A 12,924-nucleotide genomic window follows, 5' to 3' on the forward strand; every position below is an offset into this window, starting at 1 on the left:
AGATAGATGATGGGTTCAAGGGATGAACGGGAGGTGGAGGCGACGACAGAGTGGGCTGAGCAGCGGTTTGAAGGGGTGAATCGAAAGATGGAGAAGTCTGTAGGCAGGAACCCAAAAGATGGAGCGTGGCCGATGAGAGAGGCGGGTCTGCTAGGTTGACATCCATATGATTCCTCTTCCCTGAGCACAGCGGGTGGGGTTGTAGGCTGGAGGCAACTGTCGCAGATGCTTGTTCTCTTCCCCAGGGTTCCATGGCTGGTCGGTTATTATATGCCCAGATATCTTGATTTGGCATGGGGTCCTCCTCGTAGTCCACGAGGTCCTCCTCTACCATAGCAACCCGACAAATAGTGACTCCCAAGACCTGCCGACCAGGGAACCGCAAGTCAGATGAAACGGTATACCAGCTCGTGAAAGATCGCTGGGAAGGTGGAAAACCCTAGGGTAAACCAGGAGCCTGGAATCCGGGTTGCTGTACGCACTAAGGGCCCGCGCTGGTCAGAGACCCGTGATCTATGAACTTGAAAATGATAACCACCATGGGGAATAGGGCATGAACCAGGGTTGATAGTAGGGTTAGGTTATCTCCATTGCCGCCGATCGCTAGGAGCTTCCAGTCTCTTCCTCTTCTATAATATTCAATCTCCGTTTCTAGTTACCCTAAAACACTTATTTTAAATGAATTTTTAATTTTGAATTTAATACATTTACACATAATCAAAAGCTAACCATAATCAAAATTTAACCTCTTTCTCTTCAGTGTTCCCTTCCCTTGCTTCAGGGGTATGCTAGTTACCTATTGCTTCATAATTCCTACTTTTTGATCTCATTGGATTGGATATACGCCAACATAAATGATCCACTTGACATGTCACTTCAATTGACAGACATAGACAATTGCGAATTTTCAAGTAGAGAAGTCATAGGATATGGCATCACCTATAGGATGGACTAATCAACAAATTTTCTAGAAGCTAAAGGCTATGGCATCGGCTAAATGGTAAGTGAAAGTGTTCTCTATGTTTAGGTATTTAGTTGGAATTTTCCAATCCTTGAGATTGTGATATTTGATTTTTAAAATATTTTCTAATATATAAATATAAATAACTTCAATATTTCAAAATAAAAATTAATTTAATTCATCATTTCAAAATTTAAAAAATTAATTCAAACTTTGAATTATACAATTTAGTAAAGGGTTTGTACATCACCTGCCCTTCGAATACCACCTCCAAAACTACCATCTTAAGCATTCACATGCACAATGTCTTTGATCACAAGTTTTATGTATACCTTGTGAAATTTTAGGGACTCTTCACCTCCAACCAAGATCTCTACACTCATTCTAGCATTAGAGAAATTATCAAAAAATTTGCTTCTGATCAAGATCTTTTCTTCCAAAAAATTGCTTTTTCCATTGTGAAGATGAGCTAAATGAGTGTCTTGACGGGATCCAAAGGGGAGATCAAGAGTAATTTTTCTTCTCTAAATCCTTCTTTTGTTGTCAAAGTCGCAACAAAAAACGTCATTAATATTGAATTTTCTGCAACTTTCATGTGAACACAAGGACTGTGGCTACCCTTTGACTGCACCTCTTCTCATTCATGGAATGTGCTCCATTATTTATTTTTTTCATTTTCTGCATGTTGATGTACAAAGAACCCCGAGATTCTGTATTTCACTCGACAAAATAATGGTCATGTGGATGTGCGTTGGATTCTCGTTACCGAACATTTTGACTTACTGCAATTTTAACTTAGGCATGTGACCGATCAATTCGAAATCCCACAAATTCTGCTCCCGATGTTTGTCCCCATCTCTATATGAATCTTGAACACCTCACATTGTATTTCATTGTCCATATATTTCCTTAATTATTTCTTTCCACATTCACCCACTTCTCCTATCGGCATTCCTTTGCACCTCTTAGTGCAATTGCTAGCTATTAATGTAATGAAGAAACAAATTGTTGTGATATTATATTTATTAATATATAATAATTTAAGAGTTTGTATTAAAAATAAAAAAACAAATAATGAAATAAAAGTTTATTATTATTTGATCTTAGAAAATAGGTTAATAAGACAAATGCTATATAATAGTTTGTCCTATTGTTTAGTAAAGAAATAGTGAAACTATATCACTATGCTATACATTAAAAGAATTAATTATTATGCTTTATGAATGCAGTTGTAAAATGTATAAACCTAAACATCTTATCGATTTTTTTTTTCCACTTCATATTAATATATATATGTGAATGTTGTCACAATACTGATTGCACAATTCCTAAAGCTATGCACAATTTTCCCATAAACATTTAATCATTTAGTTAGAGTGAGTATATTATAGACTTCATGAAATCTAAATAATAAAAGCACTTGAACTGGCCAACAACTTAATTTTTTTTGAAGAGAATCACTGCTATTCCACGCAAATAATTTAGTAATCTTCTTTTTGCTTTTCAAAATTAAGTATGGTCAATTTCACAATTAGAGTTATGTTTTATAAGACATAAATCAATAAAAAATTGTAGCAAAAGATGAATTCAACGAAATAAGGTAGCTAAATGAAAATTGTTTGTGCTTCCGTATATTTCATGTAGATAGTTTAGATGCCTAAAGAGTATAAAAATGTTAATCATAAATCTGAAAATAACTAAAGAGTATAAAAATGTTAATCATAAATTTGAAAATAGCTAAAGAGTAATTTCTTAATGGGAGGAACCATTAAGGCTAAAGACACAATATACCACCTGTTGATGCCTAAAAAATCTTTACATCAACATCGGGGAAAACCACCCGGTCCAGATCTTAGAGTAGCTCTTTTTCCGTTTAGTGTGGTGGCTCCGACTGGATGTAATGGGACCAGTTTCCTAGTGATATATGAGTTGATGGATGATTGGTTTGTAATGTATAACGATAGTGATGAGTGTTTTATTCTATGATACAAAAATATACAAAGATAACTAATCTAACCCGGGTATCCTTTTAACAACATGATTTTTGATTGTCTCTATTAAACAAATAACCATAAAGATGACTTATTCATAAAATAGAAATATGCATTCATATGATAATTACTTTGTTTAAGTAGTTAAACAAAGTAATAATAAAACATTAACACAATGATCATAATATATATCACTGGCATATATATATTCAAAAGATAACAATTCTAAAACATTCATAAGTGACAAGTTAAAGAATTGCTTGAAAAAACACACGCACACACACACACACACACACACACACACATATATATATAGTAATGTTGAGAAATGTTCATTCACATAGAGAAATAAGACAAAAGCAGAGATAATAGTACTGTATGCATTTGGATTCTCCTGATGTAAACAACATTCAGATTCTGCTTTCCTATTTTAGAACACCTTCAAAAGATGCAAAAGTGAAAATCTTATAAAAGCCTCTTTGACAAAAATGCAGAACTTTGGTCCAGCTTTTGATAAAAAAATATTAGAAGTACAGTAGTGCAACTCCCAAGTCAAGTTTTAATACAAATTGTGGACCCTTTCTAAATACATGAAAGGGCCTTAAATACTAGAAATAACAACAAACTATGAATAAAAATCGCTATGCGTTGGTTTAACTAAAAACATATAAATCTGGGATTTATCATGAAAATAGCAATGCTGTGGCGGTTGAATGAATTCATTGTATCAGATTCTTTTCCTGTGATTGCAGTTGACAGATTGCGAGCATAGGATGGATTTCTGGAGGCTGACTCATCTTGGAGTGTAGCTGAGCTGTATAGGTGGCATCGAAGAGTTCGAAGATCATGCAGTTGATTGCATCTGAAAGACATTTCATTGCCATTCGCTGGCTATGTGTCTTGACAAGGAAAAGCTAGAATGTTTCCCATGTCAAGCTTTAGATTCCTCCGATTAATTTTTCCCTGTGCTCCAGCTCTCGTTTCCAATGTTGTTCCAACAACTTTACTTTAGGGAGTTTGCCAGGAGAGCAATTGGTGATCAAATTGGACATATGAAAACTGTTGTTTATCAATTCGATCAGCCCATTCATTGCAGCTCTGCATATAGAGGTTGCTCTCTCAGCTTTCATTAACTGGGACTCCCATTTGGAAAACAAGATTCCCTTATGTGATTCTTGTATTCTGGGCAGGTTGGCAGCCATTGCTTCTTTGGAATCTTTCCAAGACAGAAAATTGGTTAACCTTTCATCTACTTTATCTAATTCAAGTCTGGCATCTACTGCATTCTCAATCATTGATGCAGAGATATTGCATAAGGAGTTGGTCAATAATATATTGTGACAAAGAATATCCAACTGTCGGGACAAAGCTTTGGTTATTTCGAAGGCTTCTGTTCTGAATTCACTTACCTGTGGATAGCTCTTATATTTCTCTATTTGCTCTTTCATTTGCGCGATTTTGTCTACTTTTGCTTTCTTCTCCTGCTCACTTAACATCTGCAGCCTGATCAATCCCTGAGACAACTCCTGTTGTTTATGAAGAGTCTGCTCATCAATTCTCTGTTTTTTCAATTTCAGCTACTCTATTGATCGCTCGTTTTGCTGCCTGTGCTTTATTAACTGCTGTTCAAGATGATTTATCTTTTGTTGTTTCTTTGCTGATTGTGCCTCAAGTTGGGCAATTGCCTGATCCTTTTCCCTCATCAGATGGCTAACCTATGTGGCTTTATCCATTGTTACTACTGCGTAAACCCCTGCAAACTGAGATAACTTTGTTAGATCCTCAGAGGGATCAACTTCTGCTTTCCATACCACGTTCATCATCTCTGCTTGAGGAGTTGAAAGAGGACTTTGATCAATTTTCCTCTTCTTCCTCTGTCTTTTAACTACAGCCCTATGCTTTGGGTTGTATAAGACATCGAGAGGTGGTATTTCTTCAATTTGTAGTATTATCTCATTAGTAGGATTCTCAAGAATAATCTCTATGTTATGCTGAACTCTGGGTAGGCCGCTTGTTCCTTTAATCAGAACTGTAATAACTTCTGGCTTTTGCACTGTAGACATTTCTGGTGTACTGAACTCTTGGGGTTTATTCTGGTTATTGATGATCGAGTCAAACTGCTCCCATTCCTTGATTTTTTCTAGTTGTTTAACTTGAGAAAATAACTCGGCAGAAGCAAACAAATCATCATAATTGTCCTTCTCATGTTCAAACTTGGCGATTTTGGCCTGAGAAGTAACATTGTAGGCAACAGATTTGGGATCATACTGCCTTTTTGGGATGACTGCTAACTTTAATATTTTTATTTTCTTGGCTTCCTTCTCTACATGTTTGAAGTCATGGAGAGTGAAAGCACCACATCGGAGGGGAAATGAAGGCCACATATGCTTCTTATGCTCCTTTAGGTTCCTTGAAGTCCCTTCTACTATTATCTGATATGCCAATTCTTTGGCAAGTAGCTTATCCGGGACATATAAGGGTAGGACATAAGGGTCAATAATGCTACCGTAAAGTCTGATGTAAGTGAAATTTTCCTCACCAAACCAGCTACCAATTGCAGTTAGGTCCACAGAGGCTTCCTCAGATAACCTAGGAGAGGGTTTATTGAATATAGCATAATACACGGGGACGATGAAACCATGATAGATTCTATAAAAATGATTTTTGTAATGGGATTTCCACAGCTCCTTATGATAGATATGAATGGGGTTGGGGTTCTGCGGAGTCCATTTCCATCCTAGAATGGGATATTCAAAATTGAAAGAGATAGTGTCCATAATATAAGCACTTATATAAAACAGGGGTATTACCCTGGTAGTCACAAACTTGTTTCTCCTATAATCAAGTATTTGGTTGGCCATTTTGTCAAACAAAATGGTCGCTCGATCCATGATATAGGCATTAATTTCATCCTCCATTAATGGTACCATCTCTATAGAAAATTTAGTAGAATCATGGACTTCGAAGACTCTGCACATCATGCACCAACATAACAATAAGGAGATGACAACGAATCCACGAAGTACATACCCGATGTTTCATGCTTGTGTTTGGTCGAAAAATGCCTCCATTGTCTGATAGGATCATATTCGATGGCGTTTTCCTTGGCGAAAGCCTCCAAAAATGCTTTGTTATACTGCTTCTCTGGTTCAGGAAAATGGTACATTCGTTTAATATCTTCTGCTTTGAATGACCTGAACATTCTTCCATTAGTCGTGAAGAAAGTTATATCTGTGATATTGATGCTCTCAATAACCCACCTGACCAGGTCATTATAGGGTAGAAACTTGGTGCGGGCTGCTATCCTATGAAGATATGAGCAGGCCAACTACTTAAGAGTATTCTCTGACTTACTCGTGGAATCTGTTGTTGCCTCTTCTTCGAGTTTTTCAAGATCCTTTACTTCCAGCAAATTATAGATACTATCCCATGAAGCTTGGATGAGATCGAGGCAGGTAGTATCAAATATAAAAACTTTCTTTGCTGGTTCTTCTTTGGCTACGACAAGAGCCTTTGGTTTCTTTACCTTCTTTTGTCATTTTCTCTGGATTCATCAACTCAGAGTTGCTCTGCAAAGGAAACAAAATAACATAACAGAGAATAACCCGTTCAAAGCCAACGTAGAATGAAAAATATTAATGCTAATTCAAGCGTGATAAGTCATACAAAATCAACCTTAACTGCTATATTAATGACCTCCGTGACTGCCAATCATGATAATTAAATGTAATAATGATATTTCACATCGCACATATGATTAATAGTCCTTTAAAATGGATCTCTTGGTTTTCCCGATTAGCGATTAGCAAAAATCACATATCGCAGATCGGGAGGTTCACAGGTCAAGCTTAAGCTGTTGCAATAGTTAGCTCCAATTGCGATAAAGGTGAGAGTTATCATGAGAAGGCGGGATAGTCAATAAATTGCTTGTTTTTTTCATTTATTATTGTTTTAAGGCTTAAACCTACTAATATACATTCGATGACCTTTTATCGAAAAGTGCACTTTTCCTTTATGCAATCGCATCGGTGAGTTCCAAAGGGGATTTTGTTATGCGGTTCATGGTATCTGCGATTGCCGATTGCGATTGTATTATCGCATCGGGGGTTTGGCATAGACCTTTGGATTGTTACATTGTTTAACTTGCGATTTGCGCTTTTCGATAGCTTTATCGGACCGGTGATTTCTAATGAAAGCTTTAAGTTCATTTAAATTAAGAGTGTGATACATATTATTTTATTTGTTCTTTATGAAAATGGTTTTGTTTAATATCTAAATTGGATCAGACCTTTTCATAAGGACTTGTCATGTGTAATGTGGTTAAATCAATACTTGCGATTGTTATGGAATTATTGAATTTAACTAAGTCTTAAAAAGGGGATCCATTTCTTATTAAAGTTTTGGATAAACTTTTTGAAATGGGTGGGTTGTTGTATAGCACAACAATTGGTGATTCACTGGAAGAAACAATTATCGCTGAGAAAGTTTTGCAATGTTCATAACTTTCTTAATTTGGAAACAATTGAGGATAAAGAAAACAATATAAAAATAGTTAGATAGAAATTAACTCTGAACATAATGAGAAATAATTTTGCAATTCCTCTTCCAATCCTTAAAATAAAAACATTCTTGGTTTATTCAAGCTTTGATTGGTTGATATATATAAAGCAAGGGAGTCTTCTTCAACTTAGCTTTAAAGATTACTCTGTTGTCACAGGTAGTGCCTCTACTGCTAGCAAACATTTATAGTCTCGACAAGGTTACCTTTTAACCATTTAATCATTCATTATCCCATCCATCTGAGAATATAACTTTTGAGAGATAATCCAAAAAGATATGTTTACACATATTTTTTCCTTTTTGTATTTTCTATCCTCTTTATTTCTTTTAAAAGATAAAAAGCCATTGTCTTGGTTTGGTGGCCAGCTATCGACAATGCCATTCATTGGCTCTAATTGAACTGAACAAGCTGGCTCGTGATGAGACCCCTTGTCTTACGATTATAAGCCATTACCCTGTTTTTATATGCAGTATTAGTAATGTCAGTTTAATTAGTTCCCTATGATCATGGTAAGCAGGCTCGTGATGAGACCTCTTATCTTTTATATCAAACATATTTTAGAATTACACTATGAAAAAATTACAAACTTCATAGATGTGGTGAATGACTTTCTCCTTAAGAGTGTTTGGATGAAAATTTAAGATTTGTAGATGGTAAGTTTGGAAAAGTTTTTGCTTTTTACAAATAACCTTTCTTGGCTCTTTAAAACTTGAAATGATTTACAGTATTTTCAAGACTTGTAAGGGTTTTACAAGTTTAAAAGAGGTTTTCAGAGTTTTATTTTTATCTATCTTTCTAGAACTGTAGCCTTTTCCTTAAAGGTTTCCATCTATCGAAAGTAAGTATTTACAATATTTCCTTAAATAACTTTCAAATAGTAAAAAGTCAATGGAAGACTATTTACACCCTTATTTCCTAAAAACAAAAATTCAAACTAACAAAACTAAATATTGAATATTTACAAGTAAGAAGGGGTTACCTCCTTAAGTAAAGAATTTTTTCAAGATAAGCCCATTGATAGGAAGAGAATCTCTCTTTCTTGATTGATATTGCAATATGAATGTTGATGAGTCTATCTTCTCAATGATTTGAAACGGTTCAAGCCACATCTTTTGAAATTTGGAATGTTTGCCTTTATCTTTGTGCACTTTGTCCCATTTCAAAACAAGATCACCAATTTGTAAAAATTTTAGGCCAGTAGAATTTGTATCAAAAGAATCTTTAATATTCTGTTGATGTTTTGCATGTGTAATTCTGGATTTTTCCATTTCTTCTTCTAATTTAAGGATTTTATCATATCTTAATTGAATGGAAGAGGAGGGATTTTCTTCAATAAACTGCACTCGGGTTAGTGATGGGAGTGCTAAGTTTGTTGGTATCACAACTTCTTTCCCATACACTAAGTTGAATGGAGAAGTACCTATTGAGGCCTTATGTGTTATGCGGTCTGCACATAATGCACATATCAAAGAATTATGCCAATTCTTTTGGTTCTGGTCAACAACTCTCTTAATGATCTTGATAAGATTTTTGTTGGTTGATTCTTCTAAACCATTACCCTGAGAATAGTAGTTTACAGAATATTTCAATTTAAATCCCCTCTTAATAGCAAATTCAAGTATGGTATTTCCAGAAAAATAAGATGCATTATAAAAAATGAGAGCATTAGGTATGCCAAACTTGGTAATTATGAATTGATCTATGAATTCAATGGTTGCCTCAGAGTTGGATAACTTTAAAGGAATTGATTCAACCCACTTTGTGAAGTAATCTGTGGCTGTAAGGATATACTTGTGTTGCTTGGAAGAATGTGGAACAATATCTCCTATGATATCCAGTCCCCATGGTTCGAATGGTTGTTCAATGTTGATTCATTGCAAAGGAAAGGCTGGATTCCTTTGTCTTCCACTGGCAGTCTAACATGTTCTACATTTCCTTACATAGTCATGAGTGTCTTTGAATAAAGTGGGCCAATAATATCCAGCATGTATTATCTTGTGAGCTGTTGTATCACCTCCAAAATGTCCACCTGTTGGACCATCATGTAATTCCTGCAACACCTTTTGTGCTTCAGTTTTTTCAAGGCATCTTAACAAAACCAAATCATAATTCCTTCTAAATAACACATCATCAAGCATTTCGAAGTGTTTTTATTTCAACCTGAAGACACGTTTGTTTTTGTGAGAGAGATTAGGAGGCACATATCCATTTTTTAAATAAATGACCAGGAATATTGAGATTCAGAGTTCACAATACTTATCTCGTTTATTTGCTGAGAATTGTCTGAATCTTCATGTTCTGGAATGTTTGAAGCTCTTGCTAACAATATGCAAAAACCTTGACCTCTAACAATTTTTGCTGATTTAATATCTAAATCATATTCTTGTAATGCTGTAACCCAGTTGGCTCTCTTCTCTCCCACTTCCCTTTGGACTAGTAATTGTCTCACTGCAGAGAATGGGACTATTACTTTTGTATGAGTCTTTAGGAGGAATGGCCTAAAGTGTTTAATAGATTTGAACACAATAAAAGCTTGCTTTTCTACTTTGGAATAATTAAGTTTAGCACCTTGTAGATTAGAACTAAAAAAGGATATGGGTGCTTCAACTTGCTGATCATTGATTTGTGTCAACACAGCTGCATAAGAAGTTTCAGATGCTAAAGTATACAAAATAAAATGATTAGAAAAATTTGGGGTATTCAATGCAGGAGCATTAATGATCACCTGTTTGATTGAATCAAAGGCTTCCTTTTCGTTATGCCCCCATTTGAACAATGATTTTTTCTTAATCATAGTCTGTAATGGTAAAACAATCTGCAAAAAATCAGGAACAAATCTTTTTACAAAATTTATTTGACCTAAAAATGATTGCATTGATTTTTTATTGTGTGGAAGAGGAATATCAGAAATCTCCTTGATTCTTTTATTATCAATATAAATACCATCTTTAGATATGATAAACCCTAAAAGTTTCCCTTGATCAAGAGCGAAGAATGATTTCTTGGGATTTAATGAAATCCCATATGTTTTACAGCGTTCAAAGATTTGTTTCAAGTCATGTAAATGATTCGCTCCTTTCTTTGAGAAGACAGTTATGTCATCTAAATAGACAACAAATGACTTATTAATCAAACCCTTGAATGCTATATCCATTTCTCTTTGGAAGGTAGCTCCAACATTAATGAATTTGAAAGACATTTTCTGGTAGGCATATGTTTCCCATTTGGTTTTGAAGGTAGTATTTAGTCTGTCATCTGGGTGCACCAATATTTGGTTATATCCAGAAAACCATCCAAAAAATACATTAATTTAGAACCTGCAACTGAATGTAGAGTCTGTTCCATTGTTGGCAATGGGAAGTTATCCTTTTGGCTAGCTTTATTAAGATTTCTGAAATCAATGCAAATCCTAATGTCACCATTCTTCTTTCTAACGGGCACTAAGTTAGAAACCCATTTCGAATGTCTAACTGGGAAAATTAACTTGGCTTTCAAGAGTTTATTTAACTCTATTTTTATTTGAATCTCTAGATTCGGATGAATTTTCCTCAATTTTTGCTACACAAGTTTCTCCTCAGAGATCATTGGAATTGTATGCCGTATGATAGAAGTATCATACGTTTATAAATCGTCATAATTCAAAGAGAAAACATTTTTATATTTATTCAATAGTCTAATAAAGGAAAATCTTTCTTCAGGAGTGAGACCTAGTCCCAGATTAATATTTTGTGGTTTGGCCTCAGTGCCAAGATTTATTAATTCAAACTTCAAAGTAGAACTTTGGAGTTTTGAATTAGTGACTTATTTAAACCTATCCTTAATATCATAACGATCTTCAAGTTTGACAACGGATTTCGGTATGGAGTTCTCCTCTTGTCTTTGTTTTATTTTAAGATCATGGTCATCCTCATTAATAATCTGGTCATCGTAGGATTTCTCAGAAGTTAAGAAATTCAAAATGTCTTCGTCATGATTAAATACCCGCCAATTGGTGACATTGTCTGGAACAGATGGTCTAAAAATCAATTCGACTGAAAACCTATCAGGGTTGTAATCCTTCGATGGAAGAAGCTTAGAAGCAACATTTGCTAATAAATCAGTTGTTGCATTCTGAGATCTAGGAATGGCAGAAATATTAAATGCTAGAAAATGAGATATAAGGTCTTGAACCAAGGATTGATAATGCTTGAGGTATCCATAAAGGTAATGAATAGTATTCCTTACCTGTTTGATGACAATCTCAGAATCACCAAATACTTTTAAATATTGAACTTTCAGGCCTATTGCTTTGTAAAGCCCTTGAACCAATGCCTCATATTCAACAACATTATTTGTACACTCAAATTCCAGTTTACATGATAGCATAGTTTTTTCCCTCTCAGGACTAACTAAAATACATCCTGCTCTTGCACCGTCATTAGATTTCGACCCATCAAAATATAAAGACCAAAATATAGGCTTATCTACAATTTTATTTACAATTTCTTCAACAATAGTAACACACCTAAATGTGTCTATATGATAAAATTTTCTATCTGTGATGTGAAGCTATTAACAGAGAAAGGTGATGATTGAGCGTTAAAATTACCAAAGAATGATTCTGCTGAGTAATTTCCGAGATTGTTATTATTGAAAGCTATGGGTTGATTTTCCTGCTCAAACTTTGTTACAGTATGAGTCATATGTTTCTCCCGATCAATCTTAATTTGATTTGGTTTACCTTTATAGGGGAACCACATATGAGACCAATTAGTGGAAATGTAACCATGAAGTTTCTCAGACCAATCCCTGCTTAAAATTAACCCATAAAATTCAGGGATGTCAACAATCAATATATCAATTCTCTGAACAACTCTAGGATCAGCTGATAACCTAATGGTGACTGAATTAATCTCTCCTAATACTTGAACCTTAGTTCGATCCAATTGAACAATATGCACTGCAGATTTTTGGGGCTCAATGTTCAATTTTGAGCAAACCGAGGCTGGCATTATGTTTGATGAAGCCCCTAAATCTATTAAGAAATTATGCAGATTTCTATTGTAAATTTCATAGGTCAAGAGAAAAGGAGGAGTATGAGAATTAGATCTATCTCCGATTAAGACAACATCAATAGCATCTACTCTATCTGATGGTGGTTTACCTATCCCTTTCGCTGCCTTGGACATTATGGAATTTGGAAGAGGAGAAGAAGGTACTGCATTCAACTCTTTGAGTAGTAATTTCTGTTGATGTTTGAGCTTTCTAAGCTCAAACAAAGAGATATTTGCTCTAGTTTTCTTCATGTCTTTTATAATGTTGTAATCCATAGAGTCAGAGACTACCAATGTTTTAGATGATGAAGGCGGATTGGAAGATGATGGCTGATTTTGAGTAGGCAAGACTGTATATTTCTTCATTGGAGTTTTATC

The sequence above is a fragment of the Pinus tabuliformis genome, chromosome 1_2 (genome assembly GCF_031772625.1).
Source record: "Pinus tabuliformis cultivar Carrire ecotype Pingquan chromosome 1_2, CPIR1, whole genome shotgun sequence".
Classification (NCBI taxonomy): domain Eukaryota; kingdom Viridiplantae; phylum Streptophyta; class Pinopsida; order Pinales; family Pinaceae; genus Pinus; species Pinus tabuliformis.